General features: G+C 42.9%; 1 protein-coding gene across 2 annotated transcripts in view; it reads right to left on the bottom strand.

Annotated features, from left to right (window-relative positions):
* The window catches only part of ARHGEF7 (Rho guanine nucleotide exchange factor 7), a 109,935-nt gene extending 83,485 nt beyond the window's left edge, over positions 1–26,450 (bottom strand). For both annotated transcript variants that reach the window (XM_080364065.1, XM_080364066.1), the window contains exons 1-2: positions 26,378–26,450; positions 26,209–26,295 (exon numbers count right to left, since the gene is read on the bottom strand). The gene's annotated coding sequence lies outside the window, so the exon portion shown is untranslated. The remainder of the gene's footprint in view (positions 1–26,208; positions 26,296–26,377) is intronic.
* Positions 26,451–26,992: the final 542 nt, after the last annotated feature.

Below are 26,992 nucleotides of genomic sequence, written 5' to 3' on the forward strand. Positions count from 1 at the left end.
GCCCAGCTGGCCTGGCCAGGGTCTAAAAGCTGATCCTGAACATAAACATTCATAATCAAACCACCTCTGTGCAAGGTTTTACAAACTGCCAATGGCTGAACTCAGTAGTGACACACAGAATTTTTTAAGGCTCCAAATAAACCAGTTCCTAAGGGAGAAAGAGTTTATATATTCAGGAGACTAGCAACGAGATTACAAACATTAAGAAGGGAGATGTCTCCTTTTGGAATACTTGAATTTTAGATTTATTTTCTAAAATAATGAAGTGTACATCAACTAAACTGTGAACATCTCCATACTCTTACCTAAAAACACAGGAAGGATGGCTTGCCACAACTGATTTCAGATGCCTTCTGTCTAGATACATGTTCTGCCAACATTTCTCAACTCATTTCTAAAGTATCAGCTTAGTTTCAAAAGCCATGCGGTAGGGAGTGAGAAGAAGCCAATACAATGATGCAAAAAGTATAATTTATATCATTAAAAATTTTGAAAAAAAAAACAGTAGGAAAATCAACTTCTCTGGGTCCAAAATAGGTAACATTACCTGCAATCCAGCTCTCCATTTGCAAAACAGGGAAAACAGCAGCTAAATACCAGTTTAAGTCATTATGACCAAATCGAAGTATCACAGACACATAGTAAGAGATGGACTTTCTGTTTTAAAACAGCAGTGCTCATAGACACACACATTTCCAGAGCACACCAGAGAGTAAGAGCTGGGGGCAAGGGGGAGGAGTCATCTTATTGCAAAAGATTTTGTACTACATGAGGTTATCATCTGCCCTCTTAAAATAGCCTGCTGGCTGTTTTACTACATTACCATGTGCTCTAACCACAACTTAAGCACTATCACATGCTCACGTTTCATCTGGAACAAATGCATACAGCCAGAGTAATCAGATGATGCACAGATTCAGCATCAATGGAGAATGAACCACAGACAAAGCATGAGCCACAAAAACAGCCCCACTGACCTTAAAAACACTATTTTACCTACTCCTCATCAGCATGCTTAGGAGTCTCACTTCATTGTGCACACATACTTTTTAAAACAAGGTATCAACAGGAGAGACAGAAAAATGCTTGTAGCATTAAATATGTATTATTAGCTGGAGGAAAAAGACCGAAGGGGAATTGATATTTTGAGACTTCTGGCATTGGTCATAATTTGACTAAGCATGATTAGACAGATGGGAAAAAATAAGTGAGAAAGGGAAAAAGAAAACTTAGAAATGCAAGAAATAAGAAAGAAAAAAATAAAAGAAAGGGCTGTTACACCCTTCTGATAAGAAAGGATTTATCAGAAATCTCAATTGCTTCCTGAATATACTATGGAAAGTGCCAAAAATGAAGGTATAGCAAATTTCCACATAGCTTGTTGAAGCTTTGATTTAAAATCACCAACTGGAAAAAGTAATTTCAAAATACTTAGGAGAATTGAATAAGCCCCCAAAAGCAAGATTTCAGGTTTCAACTATATCCAAGTGAATTCATTTCATTACTTCCATTTTAAAAATTCCCTGAGGAGCACAAAACTGCACACTCCCCGAGCTACAGCTCCTCCCAAGCGAACACTTTTTGATTCACAGCTTACCATTTTTATTTCAGCCAATACAAATACTGTTAAAAGGGAGATATAGGCTGCATATTTCCCAGGCACCTGCAATAATAATATGATCCAGGATCCTCCATCATTTATAAAACCTATCTTGAAAGAGCAGGTACAGGACTTTACCCGGGCAGCAGGGACAAGCTTCACCACCACCAGCTCTGGTCACCACTCCTGTGTTGGGGCTGGTGGAGCTGTCTGAGCTCACACTCGGGCAGACACTAAACCCCCACAGCAACCCAGTTGTAGCAGCCAAACTGGCAGAAAATTAATCCATCAAGAATCGTGAAGTTTGCTGCAAGTTTCACAAGCTAAACCAGTTCAGTACCAGATGAGATGAGCGCCCGAGCCAATGCATGGGAGAGAAACATCTGTCAAGGGAAGAAGATTCACTTCAGGTGCTGGGAAACATCACAGTTGTTCAGATACTTTCCAACAGAAAAAAAGAAGAAGAAAAGAACCCACACAACTTAGCTACAATCCACCTCCACCCCCACCCCAATCATCCAGCATCATGCTGATTTTCAGTAATAAGTTTCTGTAAGAAATTCAAACTTATGGTTTATGGGAATATCTATAAAAATTTCCACATTCCAAATATTAATAAAAAATGGCCTCCAGCACATCAGAAGCAACAACAAAAAATGAAATCCACGCCAATTCTGCTTATTCATAGTAATGCCTGGGGACACAATCTGAAAGAAATAAAGATGACTTTTCCAATAAACTCACTATTGCAGAAATTTTATAGTTCAGATTCATCAGCTGACAGGCTACATGATGGGCTTGGGTAGCAAAGCTGGCAAGGGCAGCCAGAAGTGTTATGATGAGCATCCACAGCCTAACACCCTATCTCAATTCCTCCTCTTCTCCTAAGTATTCTCATCTCCACAGCCCAGGATCCTTCTGGCCTCACGCCACCACCTTCCCCATTGCAGATACCCTGACTCCAAAGCCGTCTCTAAAACACAACTGCTCACACCCCAGCCTTCCCCAGAGTTCAGTGACTGGCAAAGATCGTTTCACTGTGATCTCTGTTGCCAATGTAACCGCTGCTCATGCAGCAGAACCCGGGAGTTAAAGTTGCTCCTCTTGACAACAAATATTTCTAGCAGAGGGACTCCTCCAAGCAGCACCCAGGGATGCCATCTGCGGAATCATGATGAGCACTCAAGGAAAAAAAAAACAAAAGAAAATAAAACAAATCAATGACAGCCTATCCAGCCCCAAAATCTGCATCTAAGAGTCGCCAATAAGGAAGAATACAGAAAGGCAAATATTACCTAGCAATACTTAACCAAGATGTTCTTCTAACATTTTGTCTCAGGGACTACTTGCATTTAAAAGCTTTAAATGGATTTTTTAGACTTCTACAAAAACCCACAGAAACCACTTGCACTGCTAAGTTACAGTGTGAAGAATTGGCTTTCCTTTGTTATGACCTTGCCAATTGCTTGCTTTTTCTGAGTAGCTCTTAGCTCCTGTGCAAGGAGAAACAGAAAACAACCCTCCTATCTTCTCCATGCCACCCGTTAGTAAGACCCTATCAACCTCAGATACTCATCTCTTCTGTGGACAAAAGAGCTGATACATTTATCTGCAACTCACATGGACTCTGTTCCTTCCTTTTCTTGTAACAACGTCTGTTATGTCTTGAAATGGCAAACTATTCCATTTTCTTTAAATACAGCATTTCTCTTGGGCATTGCTATAAATATAAATCACCTCGATGCTACAACTCAGAGAATAGTCAGAGGGAACAACCAAGCACAGTATCTTGGTGATTTGCCAGGACTACATTATACCTGTCAGTTCAAAAAACTCAGATACTAAATTGAAATTTTACCTATAGCGTGCAACATAATACTTGGCACAGCCTCACTAGCAGAGGAATGGAAGGCAGCAAACACGAACCAAGCCTTTAAAGTTCAATGAAAGAAAGAAGGGAAGAGATCCAGAAAACTAACTACAGACCAATAAAGCAAATGCCTAAGCCTAGTAAATTGATAAAAGCTACAATGAAGAAGAACTGGTGGGGTTTGCATAAATATGGAAACAGAAAGGAATTAACATTGCTGTGGTAGAAGGAAGTAAGCTTTCCAAAAATGCATCCATGCTCCTTGAAGCAATTATATATAAACATAAGGTAGTCTAGTTAACACACCATATTTGAACATCCTTTGAAAAGACACTTCATCAAGGGATGTGGGATTTTTTGTTGTTTTAAGCAAAGGTAATATAAGCTAGGAGACTCTTCTTGAAGCTTCAGAGGTGCTCAAGTAGTACAAAACAACAGCTGCATACTAACGTTTGGTTTTCACTATGAAGGGAGTAAAAAGCATCCCATAGGGATCTGACTCAGGACTCACACTTGCAGCACACACACACACACACACACACACGCATTCACAAAAGGCATGAAAAGTGAACTTTCTTTGTTGATGATACAAAATTATTTAAGGTAGTCAAAACTTGAACTCACAGCAAACAGCTACCATATGATCTCATAAATGCCCAAATGTTAAAGCAGCAGGTGAAATTTAGTGCTAATAAATGCAAAAAACACCCTCGGTCAAAATAATAAAAACCCCAAATCTGGTCATTATACTTGCATGAATATGAGTTCTAAATTAGCTATTCCCACTAACAAGTAAAAGACTACAATCAGCTAACAGCTTCAGATCAAAGATCATCCATGTCAAGAGACATAATTCTGGAGAATTAGAAAAGACAGAAGCAACAAACAGATGGCTTTCATTATTTCCACAGTATCTCTCTAACGCAAATACAGCTCTGGTCCACCACGATACTATAAAACATGCAAGTGTACAGAGATGTATGTTGTTTAAATCAACTAAATTAATGCAATGGTTTTCATACAGGAAAGACCAAACAAAGTGTTAGTCTTGGAAAGACAATAAGGGACGTAGCAAAGTACACTAGTGCTGTATGAAGTCATGAATAGCATGGAGAAGATCCATAACATAAGAACAAAGTCACCCGCTGTCGCCAGCTGTAGCAGCTGAACAAACAAAAGGAAGTTTCTATAAAATGTACAATTTAACCCTGGAAACTTAACCATAGGATAGTGTGAAGGTAGAAATCTCAAAATAGCTTTGGAAAGCTACTTAAAAATACCAGCCATAGAAGGAGGACCAGGGAGCTGCTAAATACACAGCGATACAGGTATCACCCTGACTCTTCAAAAAGCTCCTCAGCTATGGACTGTCAGAAGCTGGGAAGATTTAACAGAAGGTGTCATGCTGTATTTTCACTGGTTTTTTTACACCTTTTCTCACAGGCATCTACTACAGACCCCTTATCTCACAGGATAAGAAGGTTAACAGACCTTTGATCTGAATCTGCATAGTTTACTGCCTTTAAGGACCTAAGGATGATTATTTGATCTTTATATGATTATTTCCTACATTTTTAAACTCCAAAGCCAAGTAAGGCAAAAGAAGTTTGTTATGCTAACTTAGTCACTGCAGAAAACCCCTCAGTAAAACCCTGTTTGAGCAATGATAATAGCTTTTTTTCCCCAAATTCTCAAAACCATGCATCAGACTTCATTTTACAACTAACGCAGGATTTTAAAGTGGAGTCAAGCAATTGAACAGTCACATTGCAAAGATGCAGAAACATTATAATGACAGAATTACCTTTCAAAAATTTGAGAAAACATTTACCTAGACCAGTACAACTGCATCCTGTTACCCAAAGGGGCAATGCTGACTCAACGTCTCCCACAGACGTACCCCACACACCTCCCCAGCGCGGGATCTGCCCACAGGGAAATCGAGGGGTTGAGTCACCTCAGCTGCAGAAAGTGACTCAGCCTTAGCTTTCCTTCTCTGGAAACATTAAAGATCCACCTGGACACATTCCTGTGTGATCTGCTCTAGGTGAACCTGCTTTAGCAGGTGGGTTGGACTAGATGATCTCCAGAAGCCCCTTCCAACCCCAAACATTCTGTGATCTGTAAGATCAGCTCACTGAAACAACTCGCTGGGCAACGGCACAGCCTGTAGATCTGACACCCGGGAAGTGGCAGGACTGTGTGGAGAACTGTGGACTATTGGGATTTCTCTTCACAAGGGTAGCCCACAGCTACAGCAGATGTGCAACAAACCACATTCACCATGAAGAGATGCAAACACAGCAACGTTAATAGCACTAAATGCACCACTTAAACACTAACGTGAACTTCACGCTACTTCAAAATTAACTAATAATTATTTCTGGGTTTAAATGATAGCAAGGAGACTAGCAAGAAGAAACAGCTCCATGTATTACTATACCAATGTGTTAAAGTTATAGCACAGAACAGGAATAACACTTATAAAAATTTCATGGGGTATATTAACACGTGAGGTTTTTTCCTCCCCCAACTTAATATTTGCTATTGAAATAGAACAAAAATCAGCCTCAGTCTAGAAGAACAAGTTATGGATTACTATACTGACCCTTCTTCACATTTGGTACTAATAGAACTTCTGCAGGAGGCTCACAATTTTCTCAGATGCATCAGAGTTAAATATGTTAAGGATGAGGCTTCAAGCACAACTGAAACCCCTACAGGGAAGCGCTAAAACCTTTAACTGTCATTTACGTAACACTTTCAGAAGAAATTATACCAACTGAATCACATGGAGCTACAGCATCCTCAGAAACACAACTCATAATAGGCACCACTGTAAAGGAATAAATGGCTATAACACTCTGTCACTTAGCACAAGTCTCAGAACAAGCTGAAGTCAGGGCACATACAAACCCTTTTTGGACTGTGATCTCCATTACAACACATGTGAAACTCCTGCTGAGGTCACTGATGTGACTCACACGGGTCTTAAGACTTCAACCTTTTAGCTGTGAGATCAGAGTAGATATCCTGTTATTACCAGAGTAATACCACACTGGAAACACTAATTCTACAAGAGATGAAGTCTGCAAAATTTACCACTATATTAACACAGAAAATGCTAATGCAGTGTAAAGCTCCCAACTGAACCAAATAAACAGAAAAATAAGAGGTCACGCATTAAAAGTGGTAACTAGGGCAGTGATCGTAAAGATCCAGCCTCAGTGGAGTTCAATACATGCAAAGAAACCCACCAAGGTGCTCTGCAGACAATAAAGCAGGTATCCCATGAAGCAATTCCCAAAGTGACGCCCTCTGATTTCACTTGCTTCTTAAAGTAAAGGCACATAATGGCCCCTTATACCTAACCTGGCTAGCAAAAGAGGCGAAAGCTTTCCTGTGTCCAACCACAAAGTGCAGCCTGTGACCTAAGGGTAAGAGGTTACCAGGTACCACACTCTACCAAGCACCTAAAAACCTAGTACAGATAGTTTCTTGAACTGCTAAAAGCAAAGGCCTCTCCCTTGCCTGTGAATGAGAAACAGTGGAAGTGCTCCAAAGCCACCAGGCTGTCACAGAGAGCTGTTCGTGCACGGTGGGATTGCTGTTGGAGCAGAGGACAGCTGCCACAGTTTTATCCAAGCCAGGACTGGAACAACACAGAGCAACATGACATACAAAGCAATTACAGCAAGACTTTGTTCTTAGGAAACACAGTAGCTAAAAAACTATCGATACCTGTTCAGAAGCACAACTTCCATGTGCAATACCAGGTTTGTTCCCTGTATCTGAACAGTGATGACAATGCTTGTTGTCTGTACTGCATCTTACACATCCCTGGCTAATTCAAATCTCTCCTGGAAGGTGTATCTTTCCTCTTTCTCAATCAACAAATGACTGCAAATCCTTGCAAACTGACTGCTTTCCAAAGTTCCTCCGTTTCCTCTCATGAAAAAAACAAGTGACACTAGATGCTACGAGCAGGGAAAAAATGAAATTAAAAGAAAATATAATGGAGTGGAATGTGCTGTTCCAGAAGTAGGTCAAAACATTAAGCAAATCTTTCCAATAGAATGCTCCAGAAGCACTTCAGGAAATAAAGATGTGGTTCTAATACAGCAGAATTGCTCAGAAGTCTCCAGCAATGTCCTCTCACAAAGCTGGTGCCACAAGCACCATCTTTATGGAAGACAACATCAAGAAGGTGACTTGTGTTCCAGTGTCCTGGTTTTGTTAAAAAACAAGTTTCTCTTTTAGTGAATTTTGCCTGTCAGCTGAAGCTTTCATATTAGCTGCATTTTCCTGGAGAACCAGATACATGTTTTGGTAAACACAGCAATGGAATGCAAACTTATTGATAAGGAATGAATAGAGCTCTTGTGAGAGGGGCAACGAGAAACAGGTGACCAAGAAACTGACCAACGAAGTATAATATCGCATTCACATGAATACTTCATATAAAAGTGGGAGATCATAAGGATCTTGTCCCTTTTTTCCCTTTTGCTTATGGCCGACATTAGGAGAGGGCCTTGCTAGTCATCCCTGAGAACTGAGGCCTAGTGACAGACTGAATCCAGCTCCGGTTGGCTGCAGAGTCCAGTCCAGGACTTTGGGTGCCGGCTCTGCAGTTGCTGGGACTTTCAAGATTGGTTTTGTATATTTTGTATTATTTTCTCTATTCTTATTAGTAGCATTAGTAAAACACTTAATTTTTCCAACTTTCTTCTCTCTGCCCTTCTTTCCCTCCCGATCACCTATCCTTAGTGGGAAGGAGGGAGAGGGAGGGGCAAAAGAGAGAAAGGGGCAGGGGAGAGGGGGTTAACAATACATCTGCCATGGTTCTATTGTCACCCCGCAATCTAAACTCTCGACATCCAGAATGAAAAAAAATAAGTTTTCCTACAGGTGAGAAACCCTTTCAGATACATTGCAATAAACATCACACAAAGATAACAAATTAGAACAATATTGCAGTTTTCCAACAGATCACAGTTCCTAGCAAACAATTCCAAGTGAATACACTTTTTAAACTATTAGGAAGTAACAACAGTAACTCTGAAAGCAAACATACAACTTATAGACAAATCTGACCCATACAGTAACTATTAAAAAGCATTTCTTGTTTGTTTTTAAGAAAAGATGATAAATGCTTATTTTGTACAATCAGTCTGTCAAGCCAAATTTGTTTACACAAGCCTCTGCAAAGCTTCTAGAAAAGTCTGCTTTATTTTGTACAAAGATTGGCATGGTGCACAATCCCACATGTACAGTACATACTCCTCATATTTAGTGCCCTGCAACATAATCAGTTTTAGGGTACCTAGGCAATAAATCCAGCTATGAAGATTTTTCTTAAGAGCATGCAGCAGTAGCTTCCACAACACCTTTTATCACCTATAAAAGCAGCTCCTTCCAGACAGACATTTGCACCATAATCTCTAACATCATACCATCTTTTGAAATGGAGTTACTACAACACACTTCAAATAAAGCCATGATGTAGCATCTGGATCATACCAAAGCAATCAAGTTTTTCTCCACGGCAACTCACCACCCTAAACTCCACGAGCCTTGTACTTTCCCAACAATTTAACCTACACACACCTATGCAAAGCAGCTGTGGCTTTCAACACAAGGACGTCCCCTTCACAGTGTCACCCTGTCACCCCCACTACTGGCCAAGGTTTTCTGTCCAAACCTCTGTCAAGTCAAGACAGCAGGTGACCAGCTGAGCCCTTTGCAAGCTGCTCGAGTAAGAAGTTCTCCGACTGTCACACACTCCACAGCTCGGTGCCTCAAAAGGCAGAATGCGTCTGCTCGCATAAATTCCCTTGGAGAGACTGTTTGAAAATGGCAGGAAAACAAAGGAGGAGAGAGTTCCATGTTGTGAGGGGAATTTCATGCCCTTCATTAACTCACATGAAGGGCACCTGAGGCTGCTTCTTTGAGACTACAAAGCCTTCATATTCTACAGATGAAAAAGAAACGCACAAAGATGAAAAAAGTTGTTTTAATATTAAAATAAGGATTATTTTAACCAAACCTCAACGTACCTCACTTAAAGCATTGCTACAGTTACCTGAGGGTAGACGCTGCAATGAAAATATAATTATTTCACTTGGGTAACTTATCTACTGAAACTATTAGTATTCAGTAGGGAGGGAGGACACTCCTTAATGAGACCTGCCTTTACTACCAAGAACAGACTCAAACTTCAGAGTAATTACAGGCAGCAATTAGGTGGAATTCAAACCAGCTTCAGGACTTCCAGGAGCAAAGCAAAACCACCAAGGCCCTATTTGAAGCACTGAGCACTGCAGTACAACATCACCCCAACAGTTAAAGTCTCCTCAGGAGACACCAATAGATATCTGACAGGCTTTACTGCACATCAGAAGCCTGCAGGACCAGGACCTGGTAGCCCTGTCAACACTAATATTTTCCATTATCAGATCTTGTATTTTCTCTTAAGCTTTCCTAAACTGTAAACATTTGGACTAGTATTTTTCACATAGTGCATGTACCTCATGCTTCACTTCATCATTATCAGTATTTTGTACAGAACTTCCCTATTCTGTCATTACCAGAAATGACACCAAGAAAACAATGTTTGCCAGAATTCAACTTTGGGAAATCCACACCTTGAAATAATTCAGCTCCTTTTGCTTTGGAAAAGAATTTTTAAAGGCTCTCTGCCCTTTCTATCAACATTTCTTTCAAAAATGCATCAAAAAGCACCAGAAAAATTCTTTTCAAAATGCACCATAAATTGTCCCATAGAAAAAAAAAAAATTAAAATCCACCCAATTTTGAAAAGCTTTTTGAAAAGCCTTTAGGTTTGTTCTGTTCATTTCTTCTTTAAACTAGTCTATACGCATGCTTAGTACAGACTGAGCATGTCAGATTCAACACAATTCAGATGGTAACACTAAAAGAAGGAGCTGCCAAGAGAAAGCAACTGCCCAGTTCAAATGCCATGAAACAAAAGCTACATCCAGAACTGAGTAGCTGGGGGTGGAAGAATGACAACACCAAGACTAAGTTTAACCTAATTTTAGGAAACTGGCTTTCCTTTTGTATCCCCAGAGGAACATGCATCCCATCCACTATAGGTCATCCTCTGGAGAGGCTTCTGTTGTTGACTATAAAAATGAAGCCTCCAGAACTAAGTTTAGCTTCATTCCAGGAGACAGGGCTGAAAGCAAGGGAAGGGAACGACAACGTTAGAGAGAACTGCAGTCTTTGGAAATCCTACTCCTCCCTAACTACACTCTGAGCTACAGAGCTGCACCCTCCCTTTCCCATCAGTTTTTGAGACCATCACACCCTTCACAGTAACAAACCAAGTCTAAAGACACCAATGGACTTTTTTGCTAGGATAGTTCTCTGCTGCTTCAGAAGCCTGACCAGCACCAGAGCTGGTCTACAGTAAGTAGCATGAACAGAAAAAACACTTTTCTCTTTGAGCAGAGATGACACTGACTTACTTGTCATGGAGACCTGGGAGACTAGGGCTAAATGGCTTATGCTAAGCTAGGAATGAATGGCAAGAGAGTGAAAAAAGCGAGGCAGATCACTTGTGAAAATGTGCAGAAGTGAAGATCAAGACTAAAAACCCAAGTGGGAAAACAAAGCCAACAAGAAAGAGAGAACAGGAGAGGAGAAACAGAAACAGTTGTCGAGAGCTTGGTGTAGAAGCCAAGACACATCATCCCTCTGCTATCAACAAATACTTAGAAAATGCAGTTGAGAATGAGCCCATCTCTTCCCAGCTTGGCAGAAATAAGCAGCATGAGTCTACCACCATTAGTAAGTGTGCTGACTGCCCAGGTACGGAGGCTGAGCAGAGTAAACAGCAGCTCCGCTCCCACACTGAGATTTTTCTTATTAGTTTTTCCCTCTCCCTTTTTTTTAAATCTAGAATCACCTAAAGATGATCTGCATATTCAAGGTACAAAACCCACTATTACCATGTCCCTCAACATCTCTGTCCCCATTCAGTATGTAGGGCAAGGCTGGTCAAAAGATGGATGAGGAAGCCTTAAAAAAGGATTTGCCTGTAAGGACATTTTCCCAGGCCTCAAATCCCTCCCATACGAGATGTTCTCCTACCTACCACGTTCTATACATTACTCAAGCAAATAATTTCACTTACCTGAAACTTCACAAAATGGGTCCCAGTTTGAAATCTAGCTCCAAAATTAGTTGAGCTTGTAAAACAAGGAGGCTGGTGCAATAGTGTGCAGTGCTATTGCCACTGAGCCAGAAGCTCCCAAAACCTACGCCTTCAGGTGCCCATGTCATTTACCACAGAAATCAGAAGGCATGGTATGACACCAGCAAAGCGCATGTCTCATAGTGAAGCCAGCTGACAGCTACAGCAGAGAAATTAATTCCTTCTATCTGCAACAACACTGCTATATCACTACAAAAAAGTCATCACTTCATTCAAGTTGATTTGTTGCTTATATCAGCTGCTCAGAAACCAGGGCTTTGAATTAAACAAGAGTTTAAATTAATTTAGAATCATAGAACGTCCTGAGTCTGAAGGGACCCACAAGGATCAGAGTCCACTCCTGTCCCTGCACAGGACAACCCCACAGTTCACACCATGTGTCTGAGGGTGCTGTCCAGTCTCTTCTTGAACACTGTCAGACTTGGGGCCGTGACACCTCCCTGGGGAGCCTGTTCCAGTGCTCCACCACCCTCTGGGTGAAGAACCTTTTCCTAATGTCCAACCTAAACCTCCCCTGGCACATCTTCCTGACATTCCCTTGGGTCCTATCACTGGTCACCAGAGAGAAGAGATCAGCACCTGCCCCTCCTCCCCTTGTGAGGAAGCTGTAGCTGCCATGAGGTCTCCCCTCAGTCTCCTCTTCTCCAGTCTGAACAAACCAAGTGACTTTAGCTGCTCCTCATACAGTGTCCTCTCCAAACCCTTCACCAGCTTCATAGCCCTCTTCTGGACACTCTCCAGTAGCTTTATATCCTTTTTATCCTGTGTTGCCCAGAACTGCACACAGGGCTCCAGGTGAGGCCGCACCAGTGCACAGCAGAGCGGGACAATCACCTCCCTCGCCCGGCTGGCCATGCTGTGCTGGATGCACCCAGGACACAGGTGGCCCTCTTGGCTGCCGGGGCACACTGCTGGCTCATGTTCAACTTGCCGTCGACCAGAACCTCCAGATCCCTCTCTGCGGAGCTGCTCTCCAGCATCTCGTCCCTGAGTCTGCATGTACAGTCAGGGTTGTCGTGTCCCAGGTGCAAGATCCCAAGAACCTGAGGCAGCACTGCATGCATCCCCTCACTTTGTGCCAGCCCCAGCTCCCTCCTGACCCCACAGTGAGCCAATTCAGTGGGAAAAAGCAGGTTAGTGCAGGTTACCTCTACCAGCCCATCTCACCTTGGAGCTCACCAAGCACTTGTGCTAGAAGAGTGAAAGGCAAGGAATACGCATTCAATAGCATGAGTCGCTGCTGCTGCACTGCTGCAACAGGTTTTGTAGTGTACCGGGTAGGAATGGACCACAAGGATCATTTGGTCCAGGCTTTCTTGGCACAAGTGTGACCTGGGTTTAAGCTACCCTAGGGCCACAGCCTGGCTTCAGTCCACTCTGCGGCACATTCAGCACTTGCAGCTACAACTGAGTCCGCGGGAGCTGTGTCCAACTACAGGCACCTCAGCCTGCAGCTCAAGCACTGTGAGACAGGCATAATACTACTCCTTCATCAACAGTCTTAAAACCATACCAAAATAAAAAAGTGTAAATATCTGACACTGTTGTGGAAAGTAACACAGAACATCCATGCAGAAGCTAATAATTCTGTCCCTAAACTAAGACTTATATCCAAGAAAAGCCTGAGACCACCCAATGAACACAGGAGGAGCACTGAACAGCCTTCCAGCTGAAACCAAGCAAGGTTCATACAGGAAACCAAGCAGCTACCTGTCATCACAATGAACACACAGAGCGGGCCCAATAAAGTTTATTCATTTTGGTGTAACAATTTTTCTTTGGTCAAAGCCCTAGTAGCATCCACAACAAAAATGGATTTGAGGAAAGTGTGATACGCAGAAAGTTAGTCTACGGTTGTTCTAGACCCAAAAAGCTTTTACAATATAGACAAAGATAAGTACCCCACTTACCTACTTATCAGCTGTACTAATAAAACACCTGATTTATTTACATCTATGCACAACAAGCCCAAATTACATTCTCTTGAATGTGTAAGTTAGGAAAAACAGCCTGCAGCATTTTAAATTACAATACACTCTCATTTCTATCTCCAAGAATACTTCCCTGAGATGTGAGATTTTTGGACTGCTCGAAAGGCACAGTTACATTTTCTTCTGCATTTGCTGACAACAGCTATAAATAAAATCACAATCATTCACTTAATTAGGAATGATATATTGGCACTGGAAAACGAGATACTTCTAGCAAGCAGCATTAACAAAAACTAAAAGATAAGCCACCTTAACAAGCAAGTACAGGTAGGAAAGAAATAAACAAGCTGACAGGCATCTTCGAAACTGCAAAGCCCTCCAAGCCATCTAATTAACTCAGGCCAAAAATAATACCTAGATGCAGTCAATTTAACTATCAGCAGTTTACAATATCAAAGTTAGCTAATTACAACAACTTTGTATCTTAACAATGAAGAATCGCTCTTTCAGTTTCACTGCCAAGTACAGAAAATACTTCACCTGTATTAATACATGAAAGTTATCTTTGGCAAAACATTCACGTGACACCAGGGTGAAGAACTAGCCTAAGGCAAAGGGTGTGAAAATGCATTTTCTTGTAATTTACGCTGCTCAAAAGCCTGCAGGGTGGATGGGTTTAAATGGCCTATTTGAATAATGATTACAATGGTATAGATGAGCATCCATATTTGTAGTCCAAGAACTTTCCTAAACATTGGGTATCAATCTTTAAGGAAAAAGAAAAAAAAAAAATGGGAGATTATCCTATTTTCACACACTTAAATACTTGAACATGTATGAGAACAAAGAATTTGATCAAATGTCAAAAAATTATTAACTATGTTGTGATTTCTGCACTGAAGCTACCTTTAGAAAAAATATGGTAATCAGTTAAAGTGTACATTTTGAAGGCACTCTATGTAGCTAATAAACATACAGAACATGCAAGAAAAAAGTGTTTCAACATGTTCTGCAAGGAAAACCAGTTAATTTAACAAATAATAAGTGTTTGCGCCTGCTGATTTAAAACAAACTGCTTCTAGGCACTTTCTGCTGGCAGATATTACAATTATGAATTGTCTTTTTCTTAAACCTCATTTTTATTCATTAAGTGAATAAGTGGGGTGGTGTGGGGCATGATAAATTTCACTCCTTCTCCCAGTACCTCTGCTTTGTACTGACTGAATGAAGTCAAACGTTTGGAGAATAGACCAAACCAGCTGAAAATTAAGTAAAGGTCTATTTATTTTAGGTTGGGTTGCTGCTGCCCAAAGAAGAGGTCAGTCCCCTCCTTTCTCCGCTGTGTCCTTTGTGCCACAGTCACTCAACTGATCCACTCTGATCCAGTTCAGGGTGGGCAGTTACACTGGCAGAACAAAAGAAAAAAAAAGGAAAAATTCAAACCCACCAGAGACCCTCAGGGAAGCAAAAATCAACTGGGAATCTGGCACTTCATCTAAAAATAAAGCAAGGGGTGTTTCTGCTCATATTTCACTAGAAATAAACATGAAACACAGCATGAACCCATCCAGATGAAGTAAAATAATACTCGGGCAGTATGTGCTTGCTGCCAGAGTTGTAAGGAAAGCCAAACGCAGAATTGGTGGATGCCTGGCTAGGGGTGTTTCCACTGCAGCTCACATTAATCTAAACAGCCCAACACTCCATCCCACTCCCCAACCAATCAAATCATCCCCTGCCCTCTACACAGACAGATGCTTGAGCAATTGCCCATCAACGGGATTCTCAAAAAGATTACTTATTTTGTTTGAAAACGAGAGCAGGATTTCAAATTCCACCCAGACATCTGCTGAAAGACACAGTCTGGCTCCTCACAGGTGTCCCTAATGCCACCCTTGCACCAAGCAAGGCACTGGGACCCCACACTGAGGCAGCCTGGATCACCACCCCATCAGCAAAGGCACTGGGGAAAGCACCATTTCCTGTTGCTCTTGGGTTGGTGGGGTTTCTTCTTTGGGGAGTAGGGAGAGGAAGGTTGGATTTTTACAGATTTACTTAGCCAGGTGGCTCCTGAAGGCAGCTGGCACATGTGAGAACCAGCATAAGATGAAATGGCCATGGCACAGAGGGCAAGAGAAGACAAACGCGGGCAGCAGACCCCCCTTTTTTGGCAGCAGGGACCAGTTAAATTGGTTCCTGTTGTTACACATAAATTCCACCACCAGTTACTGTCACACTGAACCACCAACAATTCCACCATCAAATACCTTTGTGCTATTTCAATTCCACTTCATTCCCCTGGCTTCAGAGAAAGGAGCCCACAGCACAGCAATGCACAGAGCCACTCATCACAAGTTCTGCTCAGTCGCTGCTGGGCAGGTGGGCAAGGGGAAAGCATTTTAACCAGCACTCACATCCTGCCCTGGGACACCCAGAGTCCCCATTCTTAAAATTTTTCAGAAGGAAACTCAATACAAAAAAAAAAAAAAAAAAGAACAAAGTGCTTTCAGCACGGAGACCAGAGCCCTATTTAGACAAATAGCAACACACTCAAGTCACCCTAAAAAATGGAGGACTATTTAATTTGTTCCAATAGTGCAAATGCCATTAAAACAAAAATGCTCCTCACACACCCCGCTTCCATTCATCTGCTGAGTGATCTGCGTGAAGGAACCAAACCAGTTAAGGCCCCTTTTTGGCGACATGGGAGAAGAAAAAAGGGAGGGATAATTTGAACAATTTAATTAAAGCTAAGGCAGTGGTTCGTTTGTCAGCAGTATCAATCTAAGAGGACAAGAGCTACTGTTTTTGCTGGCACCTCCAGCTAATAAGCCCCCGAAATCATCATGCAAAACATCCTAGGAGTTCTTGTGAAGCAAGAGTGGACATCATAGGGAGAAGACTTGATCAGGCAGGAATTTCACAAGATATCTAGCAAATACAAATATCTCCAGAAAAAGCTATGAAGCATGTCATCACCACATTCTTACTAACCATCACTAGTCCCTTCTCTGATAACCACTCTAACACTCTCCTCTTTAAGGAAAACAAGTCAGGGGTAGGGAGTAGAAAATAAGACAGTGACGGGCAGAGGAATAAAACTTTGTATATGTATTTAAAATTATTCAGCACTACCAGGAGGGGACCTGTGAAAGTGTCCTTCACAATCAAGAAGGCTAGTAATGGCATACATTTGTTGCTGGTTTTCCCTTCCCACCATCTGTTTTTTCCTTTATTAGTTCACCACCTAAGGCAATTGCACTACTAAACTCTAGGTTTCATCAGGCTGGTGAAGCAAGTAGCATTGAGGATTTGTACTGGAGCAGGGGCTTGGCTCAGTTTTTAATGTTTTGTTTCTAAATTGGACTCAAAAGCAACTGCTACTTAATAGTTTCTAAATACTTCATTCAAAGAAATGCAGCCAACTGGATGATGAAACAGAGCAACACTCTACACTGTGCAAAATACACGCCAGTCAAAAAAAAAAAAAGAAAGTTATGAGTCTTTTGACTTCAACTGAAGTTTAGGGGGGAGAAGCAGCAATCAGGATATTTAATCTGCTAAATATGAGCCTCTATCCGCAGCCCTTCAGGAAGCACAGGGTGCTCTGAGAACACCTCACCCCCTTCCCCACTGGCCCCAAAGGTGAAGCCAGCAGCTGCCGCGCTGCCCACACAGGCTCCCCCAAGCAAAGGCTGCCCGAGCCACCTCCAGACACCACCAAGGCAGTCCACCCTATGCCACAAGGGACACCCCTGTTCTTGCCAAGCCACCAGTGCTCAGGCTCGTGTGTTTGTGCTTGGCCCACAAGATGGCACTGACAGAAAGGCTTTGCTCCCTCCACTGGCTCCGGACAGACGGACACAGAGAAGGACTGTCACCTACTGAAACCATCACATCGGCTTCCCACACAGCTGGCTTTCCCTCCCCACCTGCCCTTCCATTACCCACCCAGATACAACAGATCCTGCTGGCTCCATCAGACAGGTAGGCAATGAACTGAGGCAGCACAGCTGAAGACAGCTTATTTTCAGTAACAAGTCTGAGCTTCTCAGCACTACAATTTTCTCTTTTACCTTGGATTTTTCAGTATTTCCTGCAAATGTAAATACCTGGAAAAAGTAAGCAGCATCAAAAAAAACATGATTCTTCCTACACAGGCAGACTCCAGCTCTCAGTAATACTGACAGGACCAGCCCAGCATCTGATGAAACACCTGAACACAGTTAACTACAGCAAAATAGAGAGTTCAAGCTGAAACATGCGAGAGCTAGACCTGTCTGGATATTCAGCTGAACACAGTAAGATAAGATTAATTCCCCTTAAGGAAAAGGAAAAATCACCATATTAAAATATGCCTTTTCCTTTCAATTAGAGGAAGTGAGCAAGACACTTTTCTTCTCTCATCAACACAAATCTTGCAAAATCAAGCCTGTGAAACCTCCTCTCCACAGCAGAGCACATATCACCCTTTCCCACACATGCCAAGACATCTATATGCAAGCAGAAGTCAGAAACAACTGCAAAGCTGGAAGCATTTAATAAATCAAAGCAAGTCACAGAAGAGCTAGATTTGATACTGCATCATTTTCACATAGGTGAAATGATTTATGTTGACTCTTAAGTACCAAGTAAAATCAAAAGAAGATTCTGCAGAGGTCACAGTAAAGAAAAGCAGCAGCCTGTTTTGCAGAGCTGGACTGTCTTCTGCATAGTGCTCATCTTGGGTAATCTTCAAAGCAACCCTTCTGCTAGAATTCCTCCCTTGCCAAAGAGATGCAACATGGTCATTGTCACAGGAAGAGGGAGTTTTCCAAGTTCCTGCAGAGACCAAGCACTGCCATCTCCCATATTGCAAGATGCACTTCAGCTACAAGGACACTTTTAGTTCAAAAGCATAGGTTAAAAACATAAAATGCTACATCATTTGATCTACAGGTACTCACGTTTTCTTCACACAGAATATCACCACCTATACCACATTATGTATAGAGGTAAATCTTTTGTTCTCCCTCTGTCACACACAGGCCTGAGAAATTCAGCTGCCACTTAATAACAAGGTAATTGCGTTGAGTATACACAAGTGTGGTTGCAGAGTCCAAGTTTTATCTATATTTGTATTTTCAGTATGCTTGCCAGATTAAAAAAAAAAAAAAAATCTCTTACAAGTCTTCAAACTAGTCAAGAGAAGCATGTGTGTGGGGAGGGAGCCCGAGACTTCTGACATCCAACTTCACAAGTCATTCATAAAAAACACAACAGCAACTAACAAAACCATAGCCATCCTCTGTGAAGGAGAAAGGCAGGCAGGCCCTGACATGTACACAGACCTGCCTTCTGAAACACACTTCACTGCTCAGCACTCACCTCACAGCAGATGGAAACGCTGCCCTGATGCCACCTCCATTCTCCTTTCTCACCACCCAACCTGCTGTACCTGCTGTCGCTCCCTTGCTGGGAAGGACGGAGCAGCTCACCTACTCCCCTCCCAAGAGCTGCCTTCACACCTGGCATCCTCACCACTGCACAGCTTGCTTCTTGCTCAGGGCTCATCAGAAGTCCCTCCTCCAGCAGCTCTCACACTTCAGAAAGCCAGCAGATGAGCCCTTCCTCGCCGCACTTCACACCAAAGAGCTGGAAGGCAGGAAAGGGCTAAACAAATCAGAGCAAGAACTCCTCTGACAAGTCAGGAGAACAGGGTAAGCCAGCAAGCAGCTTCTCCCTTTTTTCCCCCTCAGGGACTCAGAAGCTCTGCCCAAAACCCTCCTCCCCTCCAACCCTCTCTACCCACTGTTTTCTCCCAGTTTTCCTATTTCCACGCTTTGCCCTCATATTATTAACTCCTCTTCTATCAAAGCAGCACTGAAACCCTTTTGTGAAAACAGTTTGTTATATTAAAGCATAAGAATAGAATGATTAAATCATCTGTGCATTCTAGATTAATAGTGCAATACATTTTAATTGCCAGATGAAGGCTCATTTTATTTTTAAGATCCAAATGAATGCCATAAATGAAGGAGTTACACAGAAGCCTCTGTCAAACCACAGAGTAACTCATTTGCAAAACTGCTCCAAACAGATCTACACTAGATAACATTTACAGCAAAACAGTGTGTCACTGCAACTTGCCTTGTATGTACTGACCTCCAAGATATGATGGAAACATTGTGGATGTATTTTGACAGGCCAGACTCATCCTCATGTATCGTCCATGCAGTGAAGACAAATGGATCTGCACCCATGGCAGATCCATCGTGTCACACAGACTCTCTACATGCACAGTCACTTATAATTTTGCATTCAAAGTATCATGCCAGTGTGCAAAAGAAGTGGCAGGAATGAACGTATTTATAGGCCAATTCAAAATGTCATACTCCAATAAGGAGAGGCATTCTTCCTATTTAATGAAAGCCATTGGAGTCACTTTAGTCAAGAAGCGATAGCACGATACCACACTCGTGATGATGCAACAAGCTTGGCAGAGCTACAAGAAATAAATTCTCATGGGAAGAGAAGGAAGGTTTAAGTGAGCAGGGAACAGTGTGAGGATCCGAAAGGCTACCATGCACATTCATGTTTTAGACTGTGTTTTACTGGATAAAACTGTAACAGCTGCTGATACTACCGTTCCTCCCTGTTCAACCTCATATGTTCCTGCCTCTGTGTCACCTCCTCAGCTACAGTGGATGATGAGGAACTGGTTTGACCTTAAAAAAAAGAAGGCTATTTTTCCAACATTAATCTGTAAGACACCCTAAAAGTAGTATTCAAAGCCTTCTCCTCAACGGGAATACAAAGATTTGGTAAACACATGAAACATGGTCACAGTCCCAGACTACTTCTTTGTGCATCATAAGAAACACTCACATCATAAAAAGAAGTCATTCTATAAAAGTAACATAAATAGCCAATTAACAGTATCTTCTTGTCTGAGCACATCTTGGGATGTACTAACATGGCCTTCTAATCATGCAAGTCAGCCTGTGCTTCTCTATTATAAGTGATGGACGAAACAGACCAAAAAGAAAACATGTGAGGACAAACATTGTGAAATACTGATTTTTCAGAATTGTCATATTAACACATGGGAAAAAGGATAGAAATCAGGGAAGCAGCAGTTGCGTCTTGGAGGTCAATATGTACAAAGTGAGTTGCAGTGACACACGGCACTTCGTAAGTATTAACTAGTGTAGATCTGTTCAGAGTAGTTTTGTGAATTATTAAAAATAGTGGGGGAAGAGAGGGAATACAGTAGACATATCGGTAATAAGAGATACAATTTATATGTACTATTTTTCCCTTTTGAAAAAAATCTACCAGTAAGACGTCAGCCTCCAAATAAAACTTTCAAATGTGTGGTCTGTAGGCACAGAATGGTAACTTCAAAAGATCAAAATTCTGGAAATGTTTATAACAAAGAATCATGAAGGCATTTGGCAGCACACCTTCTGGGTCAGAAAGACATTCTGTTGGAATAAAACGAAGATAAATTCTAAAGAAAATATTGTTCTTGACAAAAAAAAAAAAAAATAAAAGACAGCCTAAACAAGGACTGAAAGGAGTAGGTGGGTCATTGAATTTCTAGATCTTCATCATAAGACTGGCCTAATGCTCTTCAGTACTAGAATCCTAGTCATTCCTAATTCACTAATAGAGGTGCCATGCTAGCAGCTTAGCTCTACACCTTCCTTATAGGTCTCTGAAAGCCAACTAGCAGAATGCCTTTTAAAGGCCACAATGGCAGTAGAACTGTTACCATAAGATCTAAAGAACTATGCTCAGAAAATGAGCATCACCTGAGGGATGAACTGCTATGGTGGGTGTGAGCTTGCGAGCTTGCTCCCAAAAGATGAGTTTGTCTATAACAGAATGACATTGGCACCCTTTGCAAACTTCCCCCCAGGGCTAGAGCTGTATTACAGACATTTACAGGCATTTGTATATCTTGGTATAATTCATAGCTCACGAGCTTTAATATCCCAAATTTGCATGCCGTGTTCTGAACCTTAAGGGCAAATCCTTCTTATACAAGAGATTTAATAATAAACTAACAAAGGATTTTCTTAGACTGTATGATACTGCCAGGTTTGCTTTATTTCTTCTTTGGTTGGTTTACTGTAGAAACAAAATCCTGGTTTTGGCAACGCTGCCTCTGTAATAAAATGACCATTCTGAATCCCAAAGGCAAGAATGTCTCTTGACAGGTACAGAAAAGTCTCTCAGATCCATGGCTTGTCTACCTTTTTTCCATTTGCCAGTTTCCATCATTCCCATCAGTATAAAAGTCAGAAATACAAATCATTTTTGAGCTTAAGAAACCTGTTAACACTAGATACTTGCAGATAAGCAGGCATTAATCTTTCATTTGATGAAAGCCAACAGAAAAATGCTGCAAGACACTAATCATGAAATTTGATCACATAGAGCTTTGTATTGTTCACAGGATGTATCAAGCATTCTGCCTTTTAAACAACATACACTAACACGGTTTTCTATTAAACTATTTTTGCTTATTATTCTACATTTAACTGCTCCCCAAGCAAACCTCTCTGCTTTCAGTGATTTCTCCAGGGCCTCTTTTCAGCCCTGCAAGCTGTCAAGCAGCTCTGGTCGAAAAAAGAGGAAAGACTGTTATATTCAGGAAGCTGAAACTCATTTGAAAGGGAACCAAACTGTAGTAACACAACACAGGTACAAGATAATAACTACAGTAAAACTTATTAGGGCTCAGATAGGAACAAATGCTCTGTGACCCCCACCTTTTCATTTTTGCCTCTTCTGCCAGATTTCTGTGGAAGACACTGCATACCTGCAGTGAGTTCCATATCAACTATACATATCAACCCATATTCTTCTAGAAGAGAATCCAGCATGTGCAACAACTGTCTAGGACTTTATTCTGAAAAGTGGGTCATTCTTCTCAGAAGGGAGTACACTTAAATGTCTTCCCACCCCAAATAAAAACTGGAGGGGAAAACAGCCTTTAAAGCAAAAATGGCAAGGGCAGTATATAGCAAAAATCCTCTGCCTAAGGAAAAAAAGTGCACAGTAAGTTGTGAAGTGACAATGTGGATCACTATTCCACAGTCCCTTCTATCTACACTCAAAGACAGCAAAGCTTCGAAGCAGAATAAGCTGCTCAACACTACAATTATTCTAAGCAAACACTAACCATTTCCAGAAGGGAAAAATAACATAGAATTGCAAATTCAGTCCTCGGTTGAGGTCTTAAGAACATTTTTATTTCATTAATAGGTCTCAGTTCTTTGTATCTGCATACAAATAAAAAAGCAATACTTGCAGAACATTCTTCTGGTTATTTCTTCAAACACACTCTCCTTTATCCACCCATATTTCATCTTACAAGGGACTGCTGCAAGCTCCAGATTAAGTACTCTTTTTGCTCTGGAACACTTAAACATCAAAAAAATACTAGGAGGTGTGGGAAGGGAGCCACAGGCTTCCTTTGAGGAATAGCAATCCTTCTCATTAGAATTTGAAATATTCTTCCTGAATATCCTATTATCTTTCTAACAGCCCAAACTTACTGGGAAGTAAGAGGAAGAAAAGAGAATAGTACCTTTCAGACACCAGAACATTTCCAAACCAACAAAGTTTCTCATCTCCACCCCTTATTTTTAGGGTAGGAAGAAAATAGTCATCATGTCCTCTAATAAGAGGACGCCACAGATTAAAGCACCTCAAAGAAGCTACCTACTACTGTACAGCTTTCCATTAACTGCAGCAGTTTATCAAGTTCTCAAACATGCCATAACAAAGTCTCCAAAGCTGAAACCGTGCAGAGCTCCAGCAAGGCAAGGAGCTCTGATGCAGTTTCATAAAAATACAATCCTACTGCTTCCAAGATGAGTTCAGATCTGGGAATAAAACAAAAAACACGCTTGTACAATGCTGAACCTAGGCTAACCAAACCAGTACCATGTTTTCACCACACTCACAAAATTATACACAATCACCTGATCCAGCTACATAAAACTCAGATTCAATGCCAGGCTCAAGCGCACCCCTTGTAGAGCCATGCAAAGCTACGCATTGCGGAATACTTGTTAGGAAAAGTGTCAGTGCACAGAACAAGGTTACACCTACCCACACCATTCCAGAGCTTCCTCTAATACCTCTATTATCCAAATGTTCCTACTATGTAAGGTATCACGTACACATCCACCACTTTGTCAAATATTTATACTCACAATTAACTTTCAATTAGCTAATTTGCCCACGCTGAAAATACCCCCTTCACCTCTTCCAGAGATCCTCTTCGCACCCTTCGCTCAACACAATCTCTAAACCTGATTGCAACTAAGGAAGAATTACACAGACGCTACATAGAGGAGCTGTGAGTTCCCACAGTGAGGAAGGCGGAGATACAGGAGGGCTGACTCACACCTTGCTAAAGGAGACATGACAAAGAGCCCAGGATCAGCGGATGGCCAAGAGGCTCCTGCCAGCTACTCACTGGCTGAACCCAAACTGCCATCCCTCTCTCATCTTTGGCCGCAGCCAGGGGGTTGGAAAAATTAATGAGAAAACAACAGGGAACAGCCAACGTACAAGCTGTAAATATACACACAAGAGAGGCTCCATAAGCCCGAGCATTTGTGCTCTTTCCTGCCAGCCTCTTAACTCTTCTGGTTGCTTGGGAGTAACTCCTGTTCCAACATGCTGAGCTGGAAGCTAACACAGCCAGTTACCTCCACATAAGAAAAGAGTTTCCGGCAGTCTTGCTGAGAAGCCCCTGAGGCCAGTTTAACAATCTGACTATGCCCAAAGATATTCAAGCTCTGAGAGAAAGGTGAAATTTATCTTTTCTTTTAGTCATTTTTCATCACTTTCTTGTCACTCCAAGGAAAAGAGCTGACAAAAGCTTCCCACAACTACAAAAGAGAGACCAAGTTGCAATGCTGTGACTCTTCCCAGCCTGTCACAATTGAAAAAAAACCCAAGCTTAGTGACAGACCTAGTTTAGGAAGTAAGGGGGGAGAAATATTAACAGTATTCTTTTTTCCCCTTTTGCTTCAACATTTGCAATACTCAGTTTATTTCCAAAATGAAATCTGGAGTGCCTCCCTAACCTAACTCTCTCTAGCTCATGCATGCCTACTACTTGGAATTTCAATCAGCTCTCACAGATGAATGTCCAAAATATGAAAAACTTAATGCAGCCTTAGAAAGACAAATTGACAACCAGCTGCTTTAAGGCAAAACAGAATGCTTGAGTCAATACAAAGTCTGCCCCAGAAGCTGGTTTCTGAAAATTTTAGAACTTAATTTGGTTTTTCTCTCCCAACAAATCTTATAAGACTGTCTCTTAATTGGGGGCAGGGAGGTAAAGAAAGGCAGGTAAGAAATGCAAGGTCTTATTTCACAAGGAACAGTGCTAAACGCTGTCTTAATTTCCATCTTTCCCTGTGACGAAACCTCAGCTTAAATGCAAGTCCTGTAAGTATCATTAATTTCACTAATGATACTTCACTGTTTAGAGGCCTCAGGAAAGCAATCAGAGTCTTTTTAATGATATTCTGTTCCTTCCTCGAAAAAAAATCACAGGCAGGACCAGAGGTACTGTAAGAAACTGAGAACTACTTAAGGCAAGACTTCATTAATTTTATTTCAGAAGCACTAGAAACCATTTCTTCCACCCAAAAGATGCCTCTAAGAACTGAAATTACAATACCGCTCACTTTCCAATGCAGTGAAGTTGCAACTTGTTTGTAATCTCACCGGTTCCTTCCCCCACACGTATCAAGTAAACTCGACAGCAGCGTGTACTTGCTATAGCTAAATATACTGGTAACATATAACTACCTAATTTGCAACCCTGCGAACGCATGTTTGGAAAATATGGCAGTTTGCTGGGCTTTTATGTAACGTAAATTTAAAACAGAAGAAACACCACCTACCATTTTCCTAAATTAGCATCTCATTCGGCTGTTACCAACCGCGTTTCCACAAGCCAACTCCAGCGCCTCAGAAACAGTTCCACAAATAAATCGGACACAATTTATACCCTTTTTTTTTTTCTTTTCTAAACCAAGAAGCCGTTTTAACAGCAAAGCAAAGGTTTCACCCGCAATGGAGCCGGACGAACCCCACCGGCACACAGAGACCCGGCAGCACATCCCCGCTCCCAGCATCAGAAGGACGGGGCTCCCCCCGCCTCGGCGCCCGCGGAGGAGAAGCGAGGCCCGTCCCTGCCCCTTCCCCGCGGTACAGCACGTTTTCCGCTTCACCGCCCCTCAGCCAAGCCCTCCCGCGGCCACGGAGGGCCCAGCCGTGGCACAGCCGCCACCGCGACCCAGCGGAGGCAGCCCCGGTGCGGGCAGCGGCGGCTCCTCCGGCTTCTTCCCCCGCCGCCCCCCGGGCCCGCAGCCAGGGGAGGGGCGGCCGCCACCATCTTGTCAGCCGCCCGCCGCCGGCCGCCCCCGGGCACAAAGGGTGGGCAGCACCGCGTCCCCGACCGGGCAGAGAAACACTCCCCCCACCCTCCCTCCATCTACACCCGGGGATCGAACCAGAAATCTCCCCGCTCGCCCCCGCCCCGACTCACCTCCAGGCGGAGGGAGGCACCGCAGCCCCGCAGGAACTCGCGGATGTTGCTCAGGCACTCACCCTCCGTCCGCGGCTCCGGATACACCTGCAAGAGAAGAGGCGGACGGCTCAGCGCGGGGGCCGGCACGGCACGGCACGGCCGTCCCCCGCCGCTCTGCTCTCCTCACCTCCCGCTCCCTCCGCAAACGGCGGCGGCGGCACCGATCTCTCCCACTGAAGGGGTTGAACCGGGAAGTAAACACGGAGCACAGGAAATGGCGTGCGAGGGCAGTGGGCGGCGGGCAGGAGCGCAGGCAGGGGTGTCCCGGGCCAGGCGCGGCCCTGGGCGGCTCGGCTCGGCTGAGCTCGGCTCCGCTCCGCTCCGCCGCGGGGCGGGCGGTGACGGGAGGGCGGGCAGGGAGGCGCGGCCCCGCCCCGGCCCGCCCGCAGCCGCAGGGGGGAAGGCGGAGAGCTCCGCTGAGAGCGCTCCCGGCCTTGCCGCTTCGGCGTTTGTTATTTCTTCTTTAGATAATAACACACACACACCCCCTGCCCCCCGTGCCGCGAAGGGTTTGGGCAGCAGGGGCGGCCCCTCGGGCCCGGGCTGACACTGAGCCGCGGCGGTGCCCGGGGTTAAACACCCGTGTCGTTCGTGGGGCTGCCAGCGCCCCTCTTGTTTTGCCTTCACCCTTAGGAATCAGGTTTTGCAACAAGGAAATAGATCAGAAATGCCCCAAAGACCTCGGTGGAGAAATACCGGCACCCAGAGTTAATGATCTACCCATTGCAGGGTCCGATGTTAA

The sequence above is a fragment of the Nesoenas mayeri genome (assembly GCF_963082525.1).
Source record: "Nesoenas mayeri genome assembly, chromosome: 1".
Classification (NCBI taxonomy): Eukaryota; Metazoa; Chordata; class Aves; order Columbiformes; family Columbidae; genus Nesoenas; species Nesoenas mayeri.